Source organism: Rhyacophila brunnea, unplaced genomic scaffold, assembly GCF_057557595.1.
Source record: "Rhyacophila brunnea isolate RB1 unplaced genomic scaffold, BYU_Rbru_1.0 scaffold_13, whole genome shotgun sequence".
Taxonomy (NCBI): Eukaryota; Metazoa; Arthropoda; class Insecta; order Trichoptera; family Rhyacophilidae; genus Rhyacophila; species Rhyacophila brunnea.
Window position 1 is genome coordinate 6,233,140 of NW_028232785.1, and position 19,447 is coordinate 6,252,586.

At 33.6% G+C, this 19,447-nt stretch overlaps 1 long non-coding RNA gene across 1 annotated transcript; it reads left to right on the plus strand.

Moving 5' to 3' along the window:
* The first annotated feature begins 10,118 nt into the window (after positions 1-10,118).
* On the plus strand, positions 10,119-19,204 carry LOC147076273 (uncharacterized). Its single transcript, XR_015069889.1, has 3 exons — positions 10,119-10,332; positions 15,388-15,540; positions 17,080-19,204. It is a non-coding gene; the product is annotated as an uncharacterized LOC147076273 (long non-coding RNA).
* Positions 19,205-19,447: the final 243 nt, after the last annotated feature.

The window sequence follows — 19,447 nt, forward strand, 5'->3', positions numbered from 1 at the left end:
AGCCACTTGCTCAATCTATTAGGTCCATACCCTGACTTACACACAAATTGAAAAACAATATGTGTACTTGCCAGACCCACGATTCGAACCTAGGACCCACGGCGAGATAGTCAAACGCTTAAGCCGCGCGGCCACTGTGGTTTTTTAGAATATATTCTTGCAAACTCTGACGAATACTACTCACTATCAATTTTTTAAATATCCTTAATTAAATATTATTGGTATTCTCTGAAATGGATCCCCTCCATTCTACTCTTATATGTGTGTGCCTATACGTGTATAGCTGAAATTTCGATTTGACATTATAATAATGTATACTAATACATGAAAGCATTGACTACCAGGTATAGAAGTAACACCATTATCCCATGTGAAATTCAGTCACCGTTTATTTCGTTTCGGTAATAATATAAGAATAATTAAATATAGCTATTGGAAAAAATCAAACTTGATAGGATTTAGACATGGGAAATGAGTCACTTAATAGGGATCCTGACAGATTAGATCAATTACGGATAGTGATTTGTTCGGACAGATTAGGTCAATTGTGTCTTTTGTTTCCGTAATAATATGTATAGTACTAGCGCGTACGGACTACGGAATTTTGGAATGCTACATTACAACAAATGTAGTTCGTTTCTTCCTATACTGCGCTCTCACTTTCGCATATCTAGGTCGCGTAGGTAATTTTACGTTTTAAAGAGTTACAAATTTAAAGTTAAAAATAGCTTACTGTACCGATGGAATAATTACATACTTCCAAGCGTCAAACGGCATACAACATTCATCTAAAATAATTATGAAAAGACTAGCTGATTATGTTATGTTATTTTTGTATTGTTCTTATTTTTTTGCTTATCAAAATATTTCACATATTATCTGATGATGTGTATTTTGGATATATCGTCATATGTATCTGGTCTCATTAAAATTGTTATTAAGTTTATATAACATAGGAAAATCTGTAAATCATTAAAATGTTAATTTCGTTATAGTTTTTAATTAAACCGGTGCAACTACATATTAGATTTAAACACTGTTGTACTGTGTGACTTTTATAATATCAGATAAAACTGTAGGATGTCAGCAAAAGAGTAAACAAAACCCAGCTCATGGGATAACCGAATGGTAAGCAACTGTATATATTATATTTTCCCGCCAAATTGCACACAATTCAAAACAATTTATCATAAAAACAAGTAAGACGTCTTCGACAGCCCTGGGTGATTGATTCGATAAAGTCGGCAGTTTTTTTGTCTTGTTCTCTGCGATCGCTAGCTTTGAATAAAAAAAAAATCTATGGGTGACCATTTTTTATGAGTATAAATTATTTCTTGCATTGGCTTTTATTAATTAATAATTATTGTACCTACCAACTAAAAGTAAAGTTGCGTTACTTGTTTGTAAAAGTGTCAGACTAAATTAATTAAACTAATCGGGTAAGTAATAAAAAGTCATTAATTGAGTTAGCATTTACTTGGTAGAATTCCATTTTAAAAGAAATGAAAATATAATTAATTATATTTTCATTTCTTTTAATAAAAAGTCACTTTCTTTTATAATAAACAGACATCACTATATTAATTTTTTTTTAAATATGCATTAGAATTAAACAATATGTACCCATTTTTTTAAATAGTTATGTAATAGGTCTTACATATTCAAAATAAATACTATTCATTAATAATGTTTTTTGGATAGCACATGAAATAAAAATGTAGGTAGATATGTATTTCAACATCCTTCGTATGTTTAGCTCTCGGACAATTTCAGGTTAAAACGTTATTAATATATTATTATTAAGTTTATATCGTGGCTATCCATCATGTTGGTTGCAATGTTTTCCACCAAACACCTGATTAACAAATTGAATTTAGTAACATTTACGTATATTAGAAGATATCATTTTTTGGTCACCCCATATTTTATACACTTTGACAGTGTTATGATTTAAATTAAATAAGAGATCATTATTATTACTTTAGACCAAAGCATTGTCGGCGACCTTTGCATATTACCAGTAGAGCAACAATTCCGGACCACATGTAAAAAAATCATATTTTCAATACTCAAGGGCAATTCTGTAGAGCGTCCCCTTAATGGGTAAGGATATGTAGGCAACCGATTTACAGTAAGGTATAATGTGAGATAAAAATAAGCACGTGTCATAAATAAGTCCTACGTCGAATACTGGCGACTCGGTTATGCATTGACGCTCATTTAATATTGGTGTATTACACATACTATTGCATGTTCATACTGCGTGTTTAATTTTCACTCACACGTCATTCGAAACCCTGCATCAACATGTGACGTATTGAATATAGCCTTTCTTCTTGGTCGTGCACTCATGGCTGAGGACCGTGACCAGTGGCGGCCGGTGGTCTTCAGAATAGCATTTTTTATTAGTGCGCAATGGTTTTACCTTCTATAAAGAGAAGATATTCTTCTTTCACCCTGTCACGACCCAGCATTGGGGCATAGGGCAAACACAATTTCGCGCCACTTCCCTCAGTCTGTTGCCAACTCTTGCTCCTCCCGCTATGTCTGACCTGCAGCACGTAGGTCGCTTTTGTGGCACCGCTGCAGGGTGAGGGAAGGCCAGCCATGGCGACGGAGCCCTTGCAGCTGTGCCATAAGGGTAAGAAGTGTGACACTCTTTGGCGGCATCCGGACACGTGTCCTAGCCACGTAAGGTAATAAATCGTCTTTTCATGATATCTCAATCACCGAAGGCTACCGCGTTCTCTTACCGACTTCTCAGAAGGTAAATTAAATATGTCTTTGTTTATTTATACTATTTCTCAAAAAAGATTTTGAACAGAATGATTTAATATCAATAAAGAAATATAAATGTCACAGTTTATGGCGTTACGCTCCAAGCGAACAATGCTTCAACCAAATAAATATCCGCTGATGTGTTTTTTATTATTTTGAATGTATGAGTTTGTATGTTCGTAAAATGTTGGCGATTCATTAAATATGTTAACTGTAAGATTGTTAAAAATTAACTCGCCAACATTGTTATAAAATAGAAACTGGCGTTTTTGTTTCTAGAGTCCTTCGTTTCGTGCGCCGATCTAGAAGTGTGTAAAAAATTGTATACAAAACACCATTAGAGGAACATCCGACCACGGTTTAAGTAGTATATAATGACCTCATAGTAATCCTGTGCAAACTGGAAATCTGTTTGGATCGAAATCGCTTTGCGCACGAACGGAGTATTGTTCATAATACTGCTACATGTTCTACTTCGCGAAGTGAGTGATACATGTATGAATAACAATGAAAAGTTGAGCGATGTCTTCAAAGATCCAGGCAGTGCGTAGCACTTGCATGGTATTAGAGGAGCCGTCGCTGATCGTGACCAATTTGAATTTCGTCATCCTTTGAGCGACCAAGACTTTCCATCCTCCCGCTTCCGCTTCTCTCAGGGCATAATGGATGGTACCCCCAGTCAGCATTTTCATTCGGTCGCTCTATCGCGCAGACGCTCTTCCTCTGTTTCGCCATCCCTGGAGGCTACCCAAAACTACCAGTCTCTCCAGGTTGTCCGGTCCGCGCCTGACAATATGTCCAAAAACTGACGAATTCTTCTCAGACATATCGTCGAGAGCTGTCTTCTTTATCTTCAGTCTCTGGATGATTGACTGGTTCGTCCTGTGATCCGTCCAAGAAATGCGAAGTATTCGGCTCCAACACCACATCTCAAAGGCATCAATTGCCTTCCGTTCCCTTGCCTTCAGGGTCCACGACTTTTGGGATCACTAGGTAACTCTTTCGATGGTTGAGTGGACGTTGTCACTTTCATTCTGAGTGTGGTCCTTTTTCATAAATCTATGAGTAATGGTGACATTGAATGCCTTTGCTGCAAGCATATTGTGACGTTGCAGACGTCACCAACGGGCTAATTAACAATCATAATTAGTAGAGAGGTTTTTCTCTCGCGGGCAACACTAAAATCCTGCGGTTGGCACTTCAAGCTTCCGGGTTGGATGAGTGGTGGGGGGATCGATGTCAGGCGATCGAATTGGATCTCCTTCCTTTTTCTGGTTGACCCTTGAGAACGAGAGGACGTTGGGAGGAGCGATTCCCGCTTGGCAATTTGCCAAGCGGCTGAAAATACATTTCAATTTCATTTTTTTAGTATTAATTAATTTTAAGTTTTTGTTTTAATTATAACCTCACTCACATGTGGATATTTTGGTTTAAGTTTAAGTTAGTTGCTGAGAACTTATTGTGTTAAAATTTTAGTTTGCAGACGCTGATATTGTGTCTTTTGTATAACGTAAATATTTATGTATTATAACATCGTCGTTTGTGAACGGTGGTGATTTTTCTATGGCGTCATGTCGCCATTTTTGTACCATTGACTTTTAATTGCATTTTCTTTAAATACAGTGAGGTTAAAATTTATCACGGTGTTTCATTTAATTTAATTGTATCCCGTAATATTATGTTCTTTTATGTTCTTTTCTTTCATATAAAAGGCTTTGGCGTCCAATAGAGTCAAGTTTTCAGTGCTCGCAATTAACTCCTGCAGCGGTATGGTAAACATTATCCATCGAATACCAATTGATTTCGATGGTCCTTTCCGTAACAGGATTGGAATTCATCGGAGAGATAGTGTGGAAATCCAGTACCCTGAGCTAGCGGTGCCTGTTATCCACATAGCTTGGATAACAGTGTTAAATGATGGTCGGTTGTTATTTTTCATTTAACAATATAAACGGTTAATACGATGGAGTTCCTATTCTGACCACCACACTTGTCAGACCAAAACCTAAATACTTTGACAATGCTAATTTAATGCGTGTTCTTTTATAAAATTGTTCAGACAACTGGAAACAACATTTTCTCCCCGTTTTGCAATTCCTTCATGTCACATTATTGCACATGTATTAGAAAAGAGAGGTAGGTACTCAAGATATTATGCAATTATTCAGGAGAGACATTTTAATTTTTATTCGATCTTTGATCCTCCGTATTTTCAAAACAATGAGGCAAAAATAAAATAAAAACAGTTCACGTTTTGAAGATATTTCTCACATATGCGTAGGTACTGGAAAAGTGACACAACTAAAAAAATTTCACTGTTCAAATTCACACAACGTCAAATATGGCCCAGTGGAAAAGTGACAGTTGTGAAATCTAGGGATAAAAAATAAGTCCAGTCAATCTGTACTTTTTGGTTGCAAAAGGTGGGATAAAAGATTATTTTTCCAACTTGTATGTAATGATAAAAAAACGAGTTTGCCAATTCGGATAACTTCGGCACAACTTTTGGCGGGCAAAAAACCGCAAAATTTTGGGATTTTTTTGGTTTTTCACTTATATCTCAAAAACGATCGGTCGTAGCAAAAATATTGTTATATACAATTTTAAAGCCTATTCAATTTCCTAAAATTTTTGAAAATTAATTTTTTTTTCTATCTCTGACCGTTTATGAGATATATGCTGTTGAAAACAGTATATATACCTATGGGCATTTTCGCCAAAGTTTGTACATTGCGTTTTTGGCATGTCCCATGACTTCGATTGATTTTTTCATAGTTATTATATTATAGAATATTGGAAAGTTATGAATTTTTAACATGAAAATTTATTTATTTACTTTATTCGATCAGTTAAATACAACTGTCTGACCGGTATATATTTTTAATTGATTATTTAGATCGAAAGGTAGTGTGTTTTTACCATGTCCCACCCCTAAATTCAGATAAACAAAGTCTGATTTCGTCATTAATTTTGAGTGTGTAAAATTAAATTCGAAGTGTCTTCAATAGCTTACATTATATATTTTTGGAAAATATACAGTTTTTTCCGTAAATTTGGACCAATATTGAAAAAAATCACGTTTAAAGTGTGTCCCAGGATATTTGAAAAAGTGGAATTCCACATTCCGTTACCACGATTTTAGCATGAAGGCGAAAAATTTCCACTATAAATATGTATTTTTTTAATGTAGCAACACTTTTGTATAACACTGATCGCCATTTACAATTTAAATTGTTGGTGTGTGTCGGTATCGCTATCGGAACAGGTTGCTTTCTGGGTTGGTCATTTAAGGAGTTTAAGAAATCACATATTTCCATTTCACATACTATATATATGGAGCTTATCTTTCATACTACAGATACCTATAATAAAACATATCGCAGGTTTAGCAATAAAACTAAGCTAAATTTTGGCTTCAACCACTTCTGAAACACAATCTGTTACTTCCGTTCCGAAACTATATTGGTGGTAACGTATATGTGGAATGTAAAAGTAACGAAATGGAATGCATAAAGTTGGTTTTACATTGTGTGTTTAGTTCTTCATAGATTATAAAAAGTTTTATTTTGTCTGTTCGTATGAAAAACCAAAATATTTTCATTAAAAATATAGAAAATAAGCTGACTATATAATAAAGATTTAAAAAGTATGTGATATGTCTGATTACGCAAAACTAGCGCAGATAAAAGTATGGACAGATAAAAAAACAACAGAAGGAAAAGAAAATACACCAGACTGAAATAATTGCGAGACAGGCACTGGCTCTATCATACACTTTCTGTTATACGCCACCAAAATTTTAAAACTTCTCCATACATTTTAGGCATAGAAATTTATAAAAATGTATGAAAAAGTATTTTTTTGTCACGTTTAACAGAAATTTGTACCCTATTAGATTTAATACCTGGAACTGTAGGTATTCGCGAAATGTCAGAAAAGTACGTCTTGATTACAATCAACCTGTATAGCTACATTTTATGTTGATGAATACAAATAAATTTCAAGACAACATACAGTCGAACTTGGTTATTACGAGGAAGATGGGACCGACTGAATTTGCTTGTTATAAGCGTTACTCGTTATATCAGAGAATAGGTATTTTTAAATGAGCATGTCACATTACATAAAAAGACGAAAATAAAAAATTTGGAAACCATCGTAAAAATCCCCGAAACGAGCATGGCATTCATAAACTACAAAAGAAGTTGTTTATTGTAATGAACGCTGGTAGGTACCTACGGACTTCACAAACCTTGGAGTTTTCAACCATATGCGTGGATACTTTTTTATTATTGTCGGTGAAACACCAATAAGGTGGGTACTTAGACACTTTACTAGTGTCATAAACGTAATCCGACCCCGGCGGCATCCTGTCTAATCGGATTTTATTGTTAAGGGTCGAAAGTTTTAAAACGATCGACACATTAACAGTATTTTAGCTCGGTATATCCGATAAGTTGCTCGTTATAACAGTGAATAAATTAAATGTATGGCGAAAATCATAAACCAAATGTCAACAAATGTTTCCTTATTACATCCGAGATCTCGCTATGTCCGAGATCGTAATAACCGAGTTCGACTGTAATTATTTTCGTAAAAGTTATATACTCCGTGCCGCGCTAGGAACTCGCGTCCGAATCCCTTGCTGATTTAATTTTTTTCATATTATATTGTTAATTTGCTTTAAAATATTTTTTAACTGAGTTAAAAATAATATAAATGCCAAATAAAAGTTATGGTAATGTGTAGTGTGTCAAAATTATTACCTACCTTATTTTAATTTTTTTGAAATTTATTATAAAATATGTCTATTTTAGTGATTAAGTTTGATTTGTTTTGTTATTGTGACGCACGTTGAATATATATCTAACTATCAAAAAATTCAAATAATTTCATAAAACAAAAATTTGTTTTTATGGTTACATGTAACTTTAGCTTTACAAATTACACTCCGTTTCCATTTCGGTCCATTCCGAAAATGTCCCAAAAAAAGTTGAAGGTTAACCATTTTTCATTTGATTATTAAATAACGAAACTTATGTATTTTTCCAATAAAATGTAGTAAAAGTGATTACTGTCTTTAAAAAAAATAGCAGAACGAACATTGATTAGTTTTTTCAAAAACTAAAGGAAAAATGCTCTGCCATTATATACATACGGTAACGGAGAGGAACGAAATGTGCCCACGAATTAAAATTCAATAATATGTTTTGACTATTTGTAGTTTTATTTTTAAGTGTATGGTTTTTTTAATCTAATAAAGCTTTTTTAAGAGATCAAAAGTGTATCATTCATGTTTTATAAGCTTAGTTTCATGGTCACGGAAAGGAAACTTATTATGCCCAATTTGATAAGAAAAATGATATAAATATTGTATTAATCAATATTTTGCTGAAAAATTGTTGTCACTAATTCGGCAACAGAACAAGGAATCTGCTAGCTATATAAAAATGGTTAATTTGAGTGAAAAAATAATATCACCCAAATTTCAAACATGTACAAACTTTGGCGAAAATGCCCATATATATATTCGAAAACACGGACCCATTGTACACAAAGTCTAGTTTGTAACCCCAAACTGTAAGATCTTATGTTTAAAATGGTATTTCTTCTCATTAAAGTTTGATTTTTACTAAAACGCATGTTTTCGAATACAAATATATTGTTTTCAACAGCAAATATCTCATAAACGGTCAGAGATAGAAAAAAATGTACTAAATAAAAATTTTAGGAAATTGAATTAGCGTTAAAATTTAATATAACAATATTTTTGCTACGACCGACAGTTTTTGAGTTATAAGTGAAAAACCAAAAAAAAAATCCCAAAATTTTGCGGTTTTTTGCCCGCCAAAAGATGTTCCGAAGTCATCCGAATTGGCAAACTCGTTTTTTTCTTAGAGCCCGATGCTCAATTCGTACTTACCATAAAATAACAGTAAAAATTGTAAGTAGCCGAAATCCATCTGTTAACTATAGATTATAGAGATAAGGAATCCTTAACCATAGACTACTTTTGTTATGAACTCGCCCCCTTGCCCCCCTTCCGTATTGCCATTTACCACTGACAGCTGCTGTCAAAATAAATTGACGTGGCTTTAAAACGGCCAATACACTCAAATTCATTTAACAATTGATCTCAATATGGGTATTGAACAACTATTAAATATCCGTGACATTTAATACGACACATTCTCCTTTATTTTCTTGATTCTGTACATGTCTTAATTTAGTAAAACCGATTATCGAATTGAAATGTCAGTGTCAATAAATTATGAATTAACTCTTCTTATCCAGATTTAGATATTTATGTAATATTAAACCAATAGATAGGTAGTTGAAATATATAAGTACTTAGTTACCTACACACCAACATGGTAATATTAGTTTTAATCACTCTATATAATTATTCACATCATGGCATATATTTGTAATAATTGTAAATGACAAAATCTGACATTTCAACGGCAAGTGTTACCGTATCGGGAAAAACATGGTCAAAAAATAGCTTATATTATTCACTAATTGCGGAGACATTTAATCATTTTTATTAAATATTAATTGTGTATTTATAGTTATTGAATTTATTTTGTATATTTTTCATATTTTTGTCATCGTTTAACAATTACAAAATAATTTACCTAAATTATGAAAAAGAGAATTTTTATATATGGTAATATTTTCAATAGAAAAACAGAACGAAGCTATTGCAGATTTGGTGGACCATAGACAACTCGATCATAACTATGAAAGGCTTTCTGCATAGTGTTTTGTTGTAATTTTGTTGTAATTATGACAGACGATTGTGCATAGGGCTCTTACTCATTATCATTATAATACAAGTTGGAAAAAAATCTTCTACCCCACCTTTGCAACCATAACGAATTTTTCGGTCAAATTTGACTGGACTATATTGGTACCTAAGTACGCACGCACAATATGTAGATGGCGCTAGCGACGTTCCATTGGTGATTATAACTGAAAATAGTTAGGTCTCTTTTCCAATACATGTGCGACATAACAAGTTCCGATTTTCATTGCCATATTATTATACACAGTAAAATATATTAAAAGTTGGTTATTTTCGTGTGCAATATCTACCTACATTGGTTGGCAGTCTGACAGCCGTGTTTATAAACGTGCGACGAGGTTTAAAAATGAATGAAATCAATAAAAGAATATTATAACAAATGTCGAAGGAAAAAAACCCGTATTGAATTTATTGTCTCAGATCAGAAGATTAATAAAATTTTATTTACGCAATCTTCGCTAATAAAAGGTTTCGGAGGTAAACATCTTATAGACTTTTGTTTATGGTCAATCATAATTTATCAGTACTCTATGGTTCTTTTACGTCACCCCGCAACGCTGCTTCGTGAGACTGCTTTACGCAAAATGGATATCAAAATCAAACGCGAACCTGATGAATTATTAGAAGCTGACGCAGAACAGCAGCATTGGATAGATGTGCCAATTTTATATCCAAACATCCCGAAAGGCAACTTAAATATTAAACAAGAGAACTTCGACGATTCCAAGAGCATATTATTGATTGAGGTTTGTGTTTCAAAATCTATTTAATGTGAATTTTAGTTTATTTTTGGTCTGGAACCGATTAAATTAGAATATTATTGAAACATATGTAGGTATTCAATAGCGTAACACATTACGCGTGTGCGATGGAAACTATTATAGACATTACATTTGCGAAATACAATAACTGCCTACCTATTAGGCGTCGGCTACACCGAAGTGCTAAGCTATTTGCTATGCTTGTCTACTAAAAATACTACTGCCACATTGTACGCTACGTGCCTGAGCGTCAATGACATTGAGCTACTTTACAAGCTGTTTGTTGGCGAATTCAAAAGCGGGCGATTCAGCTATTGCGATTGTGACGATGACACACAAAACTTTCCATTAGCTGAGAAGCCACAAGCCAGCGACTATTTTGACAGAAGGTAGTTGCCGATCATAGACAATAGATAATATACGTCAAAAAGCATGGATAATATACACAAGCTAGCTGATATCATAATATTGTGTTGTATTTACTTTAATCAGGCTCTAGCGCTATGTAGTGGAACGGAAATGAACGTAAAATGCTTTCCGAATAATGATTCCATTTTAAAACGTCAAAACGGTAAATGTCAAAATGAGTAGTTCGTTTTTTTACCGGGAGGTCGCTTCCATTGCTCCACTGCGCAGACGCAGTAGACCCACACGTCAGCATGTAAGTGTGTACAGTTGACTGGCTGTCAACTTTTCTCGGTAGATTGTTTATAATCTGCTTGTTAGCTTGTTCGATGATAACACTGGGCGAGTTTACGAGCAGATTGTAAATTCGCCAACAAGTAGCGTGTAAAGTATCTCAATGTCATCGACCCTTTAGATACAAATTCATTTGAAATTTGGGAGCGCTCAAGTCAACAATGATATGACATTCTCAAAACTAATCAGAAAGCTACTTCTCACAGAGAATTTAAGTTTAAAATTTCGAAAGTCTCATATTCGAACTTGTTGGTTGCATAATGTCGATTCATCTCGAAGTTCTTTTGGAGAGTTTCAACTTCTCTACAAAGAATTTCAGAAATACGGTGAAAAGTTGTTTAGTTATTTGAGGATGAACCAGGAAACACTTGACTTATTGTTAGGCAAATTGAAAGAGACGTTACATTATTCTACAAAGGTTCTTTTTTATAAACCGCCCCTATTAAAACTTCCTCCGTCTTTCAAAATTACTAGGTAACACAAAAAATTAACCAACACGTTTGTTCGCCAGGAGACTCACTAGGTGACTAATAATCACGTAGCGAGGTGCGAAGCGTGCAGTGTGGCCATTGCGATAGTATAGTGTGTGTCCTTTTGCTAGGATATGTCACCTAGCACGTAGCGTAGCACTAAGCACCAAGGAAGTACATTATTTCATGAATAATCATTGTTAACAACACAAAGCTCATACATTTTTAATACATATGCTAACTATTTCATGTATTTGACATCGTCTTATTGACATTTCATCAAGATTAATTATTGAACATACATAATAATTTTGAAAACACTTCTGAGAAAATATATTATAACCAATAGAAAAAATCTTTTTGAAAAAAGTAAGACACCCCGCAGGATCTAACCCGCATCTCTCGGGTATCGCGCCCACGCACGTATACCTACCACTATGCTAAAGGCGTCATACATAATTATTGTGACAAATTCTAACTAATGGTTATTTAGTTAATAATCACGGAAGCGCTTTCCATTATGATTTACTATTAACGATCGGCTTTTGTGTTATAAGTCAAAGTAGGTATGACTTTAATAATTACTAACCGACGTCACGGATCACTCCTAGATTTTTTTGTTGTAACTAACTTAAACTTGCAAATAATTTTTAATTAACAATTTTTTTATTCATTGAGTTATTCGCAAGATTTGATAATGTAACATGCTTTATATTGAACACACAATATTATTAGCAAGTGCAAGTACGTTGTAACTGAAATTTTAAGTGATCCGGGCGTCGGTTAGCAATTAGGTCACTTAATTGATACCCTGATTTAACACACAATAACCGATGACCAAACATATTAAGATCATATGTAAGAATTACTGGTTAATTGCTTCGTAATTATATATACCGTAGATCAGGGATAGTCAACCTGGTCCCTACCGCCCACTAGTAGCCGTTTCAACTTTCATGGTGGTAAGTCTAGTCGTAAGTTAGAATTTAAAGATCTTTTAGTAGAGTATTCAATTTCTTTAATGTCTTTTGGTACCGATGTCTCGTCTTCTCCGGCTCTGAGGCATCATGTGACGCTGGATTTGCCTGTAAGATTATCTGGAGACATGTCCAGACATACCTTACAGGTGATTCTAGCGACGCAGAAAAAGGCATATCCAACAAGGCTATGCAAGGTATGTGCCAAAAATAAAAAAAGGGGCGAGACTCGGTACGTGTGTAAAGAGTGTGATGTTCCTCTTAACAAAGGCATCTGCTGGCAGAAATATCACACTATTCGTAATTATTAAACTGTTTTGGATTGTTCCTGAAAGTTTTATTTAAATATTCCCACAAATAAGCCAATAAACCAAGATTATATCATTTACTAGAAAAAACCAATTTCACTCAAATTTGTCCGGGAATAGGGGTAAATTTTATTAAAACCTGCCGGGCTGAAAGTGTTAAAACATTTTTATTAGATATGTATGTGGATGACTAGATGAAAAATCCTTTTACTACAAATATTGAAAAGGTTGATACAACTTGCCGAGAAGAACTGTTAGAAATCAGATATGATGAAGAAAGTAAACATAAATTTGATATTGGTAGATATGAAAACCTATGGAAAATTTAAAAAAAATGCCTTTCTTATATCCAAATACGTGGAAAATGATATTCAGTTTATTGATACCTTTCCCTATCTCATATCTTGAGGAATCAGACTTCAGTGCTGTCATCATATTATGACCAAAGAAAGAAACCGCCTGAACATTTCCGAAAGAGGAGACCTTTGTTTGTTCCTCACAAAAATTGAGCCAGATATCCACTATTTTAGCTTCACAACGTCAGCCTCAGGGATCTCATTAATAATTTAATTAATTAAATGTAATTTCATTAGACTTCAAGCTTCTATGTGTGCAAAATATAAATACAAAGACAGATTTAACTACAGTTGTTTAACTTTAGTAGAAAGTCTGACATAAAGTAGTTGGTAAGTAATTATTAATATATGCTTTAACTTGTAAAGTTACTTCCCTACTTTATTAATCACGATTACTGTGGAACCGGTGGGTAAAAATTTTACTACGAGGGTGGGTCAATAATTCCTTAGAAAAAAGCATTAAAACAGTTTTGATTTTTGTATTATTTTTTTATTTCTCAACATAATCTCCTTGGAGCTCAATACACTTGGTTAGACGTTTCTCAATTTTTTTTAAACCGTCAGAAAAATAAGTTTTCGGAAGGTCCTCAAAATAAGCATTTGTCCGATCGATGACTTCTTCATTTGAAAAAAAACGTTGTCCACTTAGCCATTTTTTTAAGTTTGGGAAAAGGAAAAAGTCACTGGGGGCTAAATCTGGCGAATACGGTGGGTGGTCGACCAATTCGAACTTCAATTCTTCAATTTTAGCCATTGATCGTAAACATGTGTGAACACGGGCATGAAAGAGGATTTTTTTCCTGTTTAAATGAGGCCGTTTTTCTTCAATTTTGTTTTTTAGCTGGTCCAATAAAGATGCATAATAATCCCCTGTTATTGTTTTTCCTTTTTCCAAATAGTCAACGAAAATAATTTCACGTGCATCCCAAAATACAGTAGCCATAACCTTACCAGCTGATTTTACGGTTTTCGCCATCTTTGGACATGGTTTGCCTTCGCAATCCACTGCTTTGACTGTTCTTTCGTCTCGGGAGTATAGTGGTGTATCCATGTTTCATCTACAGTCACAAAGCGACGAAAAAATTTATCCGGATTGCGTTGCATGAGCGACAACAGGGTTTTAGAGGCCACCACCCTATTGCGTTTATTGTCGACTGTGAGCAAACGCGGCACCCATCTTGCAGAAATATTTTTCATGCCCAATTTGTCATGTAAAATAGAAATGACGCTACCTTTTGAGATCCCTGTAACCTCAATTATCTCACTTAACTTTAATCTTCGGTCACTTAACACCATATCGTGGATTTTATTGATCATTTCTGGTGTAGTCACCTCTACAGGACGTCCTGAGCGTGGTTCATCCTTTGTTGATGTACGACCACGTTTAAATTCATTTAACCAGTTATAAATAGTTGCAAGTGAAGGAGCAGATATGCCGTGAACTAAATCCAACTCATTTTTTATATCCTTTGCTGTTAACCCTTTTATATTAAAATGTTTAATAACAGCTCTAAACTCAATTTTCTCCATTTTCCATTTTTCCATTTTCCACAAGCAAATTTTTTTTTAAATGTACGAGAAACACACAACAACCCGACCAATCTGATTGAAACTTCGCAGCATACTGAATCGGTAGTGCCGCTGCATGAAAACAAACCGCTTACAGTACTAGTCGCGCCACCTGTCGGCTTTTCTAAGGACTTATTGACCCACCCTCGTACTAACAGAGATACAAAAGTGGACGGTGCGTATAAAAAAATTGAATTCCCCTGTTATAGATTCACAAGTTTTTCTTAGAGTGAGGGCGCCACTTGTCATTCAATACTTTTTATACTGTGATTAAATTAGTTGTAGAACACCTGACGATTTATGATGGTCAAGCCCTCCGCATGAGCCGATCTTAGTGAGTAATGTTTTACCAAGTGCATAGCCAACACGCCAGTGTTGCCATAATATAATTTATAAAAACATCTCTTGTAAAATTATAGCATTGGAATAAATATTCGATATCTGGCAACACTACGACACGCACACAGTCACACATAATATTTTCGAATAACCCTGAAAAGGGTCGCGGCGGAAGCGTGAAGGGGGCAAGGCAAGTGCGTGAACAAGTTCGTCATGTTTTGAGGGACAAAAACTTGCAATAGCTCTATCTATATTCTTCTATAATCTAAGATGATGGTATATTATTATAATAATAAAAAGTATCTTATTGATTTATTTTCAGAACCCTATACCGAACTTTACCAATATAAAAACTGAAATTGATTATCAGCGAGATGATTTCAAAGAATCGTTTGTTGAAGACACAGCACAGGATATCAAATATGAAGATATAAAACCTAGTTGCTCTTATTCTGAATCCGGGCCAGAAAATCAGGTATGCATACACAATGTTTTATAGCATTGTAGGTATTCATTTTAAAATACCTAATAATGTTAATTGTATTCGTATGTCGTATTCCTAAAATGAAATTTTTTTTATATTTCTATCATTAAATCAATGGTTACTAAGGTTTCAATGTCATGTAAGAAGATGTATCTCGGAAAGAACTTTAATGTTTTACATCAATTTAAGGCTATACCTCAGTTGAGGCATGGTCTAAAAAGATCGTGGCTAGGCGGGTGCAAATGACGCACGCCGAACGAAATATAATTTGTTCTATAAATCCAATGTGTCCATTTAATGTTCAGTTTATTGTTCTATTAGTAACAATAATAATGTATTTATTGACATGTTTTCTTTTTCAAGTAAATGGGTAACGTTTTTAGTCGTCTTTACACGGTTTAAGAATTAATACCCCCGTCGCCATCACGAAACAAAATGACGTTTTCACAGCTCGACGTTCACTCTCCGAATGCCAGCGAGTCCAAAATTTCGTCGCGCCTATAGCTGAAAATTATTTTCCGTTTCACTGATGTATCGTCTTAACGTTTATTGAACACGAGGAGTCAAATGATATCTGATGTTATCCATTCATTATTGCAAGATTTTTGCATGCTAGTTATGGCTATTGCTTACAAGTTGATGTATATTGTATTTCGTTTTATTTCTTGTGTCTTAAATCCTGGATCAATTTTTATTTAGCGGTCTGACATATCACAATGTGTAGATAGTATTTGTCAGTTTTTAAAATTCAAATTAACCCTGCCCAATCCAATACATAGTAGATAATAGTAAAAAAATATTTGTTTTATTTATAAAACATAAAATTATGCTATTAAACTATACATAATTTTAGATGTTTTATAGGTAGAAGAATATTTTTTATCGATTATGGTTTGGTTTAAGCAGGACTTAATAACCAATGCCATTTGCAATATTTACTCTTAATTCAACGAAAACCAACAAGTATGACTGAAAAAGTGTTTACTATTTTTGTCGGCTCGCCCATAGTATACCTAACCTGTTTTGGTTTAGATTAAGTAGGATTTAATTGAATTTAAAAAAAGTAACCTGCTCTACCTGCAAATTGTATTCTTAGTTTAACGAAAACTAATAAGTATGACTGACAAAGTTTAGTGTGCACTATTTATGACGAATCCTAACAGCGTACCTCCACCCTTTGTCACTGCTATATCGGCTCTGTTCTGGCAGAACACACTAACTGGAGAATACTAGTTTTGAGTAATTTGACTTTGAAGTTGATAAAATGTTTGAAATGGTCTATCATGTGAGTTTATTAAGTAATCGTTAAAAGGATGACTTTAAAATAAAGACTGTTTATTTATTAAGAAGGTTTCCAGACGGTGAAGTTTAAAATAAGGAACATTTTGGTATAACTTACTCAATATGTAATTTTTTCGAATTAGTTTCTTCTGCCAGAAAAGTGACGATATGATCTTGATTAAAAATCCGCAGATGAGTTTTTGTAAAATATATTACTCTGTAAATATCCATTATTTGTTTTTTTTATAGACTATTCATACAAGAGCTGTGGTGGCAAATGTGAAAAATCGAAAGACGGACTGGGTGAGATCAGAAAAACAACTTCTTGGTGATAATCTGATTGAGAAACTAGACATTAAAAAAGAATTAGAACAATATAATGAAATACCAACTAATACAAAAGCCACCTGTTGTACCGGAGAACGTTATTTTTATGATGCTAACGTCACAAAACCCGAATTGTTAGTAGCTGTCATAAAGTTAGAAAAAGCCATTTTTCATGTAAAGAACTTTGCGTGCTGTTTTTGTTTCAAGTATTATGCATCGAATGACTTATTGAAGCTCCACAAAGAAATACATAGATCAGTAACATTAAGTCATTCGATTGAAAAACCATTTAAATGTAATGAATGTATTTACTCATGTAGACGATCTGCTGATATGAAATCGCATAAAATGACTCACACTGGTGAAAAGCCTCTTAAATGTGATCAATGTAATTTTGCTTGTATTCGGTCAAGTGGGTTAAAATCACATAAAATGATTCATTCTGGTGAAAAACCATTTAAATGTAGCGAATGCAATTATTCATGTTCAACATCTCGCGTAATGAAATCTCACAAGTGGACTCATTCTGGTGAAAAGCCATTTAAATGTGATCAATGCAACTTTGCATGTATAAAATCTAGCAATATGAAAACACACAAAATGACACATTCCGGTGAAAAACCGTTTAAATGTGACCAATGCAATTTCTCGTGTATACAGTCTAAAGGCATGAAATTACATAAAATGACTCATTCTGGTGAAAAGCCACTTAAATGTGATGAATGTTCATTCTCGTGTATTACACCTAGTCACATGAAATTACATAAAATGACTCATTCTGGTGAAAAGCCACTTAAATGTGATGAATGTTCATTCTCGTGTATTACACCTGGTCACATGAAATTACACAAAATGACTCATTCTGGTGAAAAGCCTTTTAAATGTGATCAATGTAATTTTGCATGTATTCAGTCGAGTGGCATGAGATCACACAAAATGATTCATTCAGGCGAAAGGCCATTCAAGTGTGATACATGTGACTACTCATGTGTAACTACCGGTCAGATAAAAGTTCACAAAATGATTCATTCCGGTGTTAAACCTTATAAATGTGATCAATGTAATTTCTCATGTATACAGTCTAATGGCTTGAAAGTACACAAAATGATTCATTCTCGTAAAAAGCCATTAAAATGCGATGAATAATTTGTTTCTAATATAACATCAGCTGCTTTTATAAAATAAATATATACCACGTTAATTAAATGACTTAATTACACTTTCATAGCTATTAAAGAATGTAGATTTTTATGGAGTCTTATATATATTTATAAACATGTATAATAAAATCACACGTTTTTTGGTGTTTATAATTCAATACTGTCATATTAACATTATTCATATCTGCACCTCAATACTACAACTAGATAACTTGATTTTCACTGTTTTTGAGTAAGCTATAGAATAATATTCTACATTCCATTCTCTACAAAATAATAAAATTTAGTAAGTCAGAAGTTAATGGGAACTGTGTTAATTTTGAGTTTGGAAATAATAGATAACTCAATAACCAATAATGCATTAAATAAATAAAATAATATTTACAATATTTTTAAAAACAATTGAACACAAGGCCTGTACATAAACGATGCATATGTGCGAGAAAGAAAATATTTGGCACCCATAATATAATATCTGCGACACGTGCTAGAGTAAGATAAAAGGTTTACAGATGTGTGAGATCATTTGCTGTGGTGTCGCCGCCAAATTTTGGTTTGTTCCATAGCTAAGCGTCGATAGCGTGTTGCTAATATTGTAATTTTTCGTGTTAAACGTCAGTTTAAATAAAGTCAGTGGTAAATATTTTTAGTTAATTAAGTAGAAAAGATGGTTCTGTGTGTTGTATTAAAATGTCGTAACCATACTGATAAGCAAGGAGATGGTATTACGTTTCATAGGTAAGTTGAAATATATGTTCGTGATAATTTATTTGTATATTCTTATATATTTTAATATCAGTGACCTAGTGTTTCTTTAAAATAACTTAAATTATGAATATCTTTACCTAATGGTTGCATCTTGACCGCTTAAAAATACTATATGACGTAAAAAAATAGAAAATTATAATTTTAATTCTCAGCGTCTAGTGCGAGCACTAGCGAAATGGTCTATGGTCCTAAACATTTGTGTACGAATGCATTCGACACGCAGCTTCATTTAGCAATGCAATGGGTGACGTCTAGATGTATATATAGTCTAAGATTGAACATTATTTAATTGTTCCCAATAAGACAAGCACAATTTTCATGTTCATTTTCAATAATAATATTAGCCTAGATTTTATGATAAT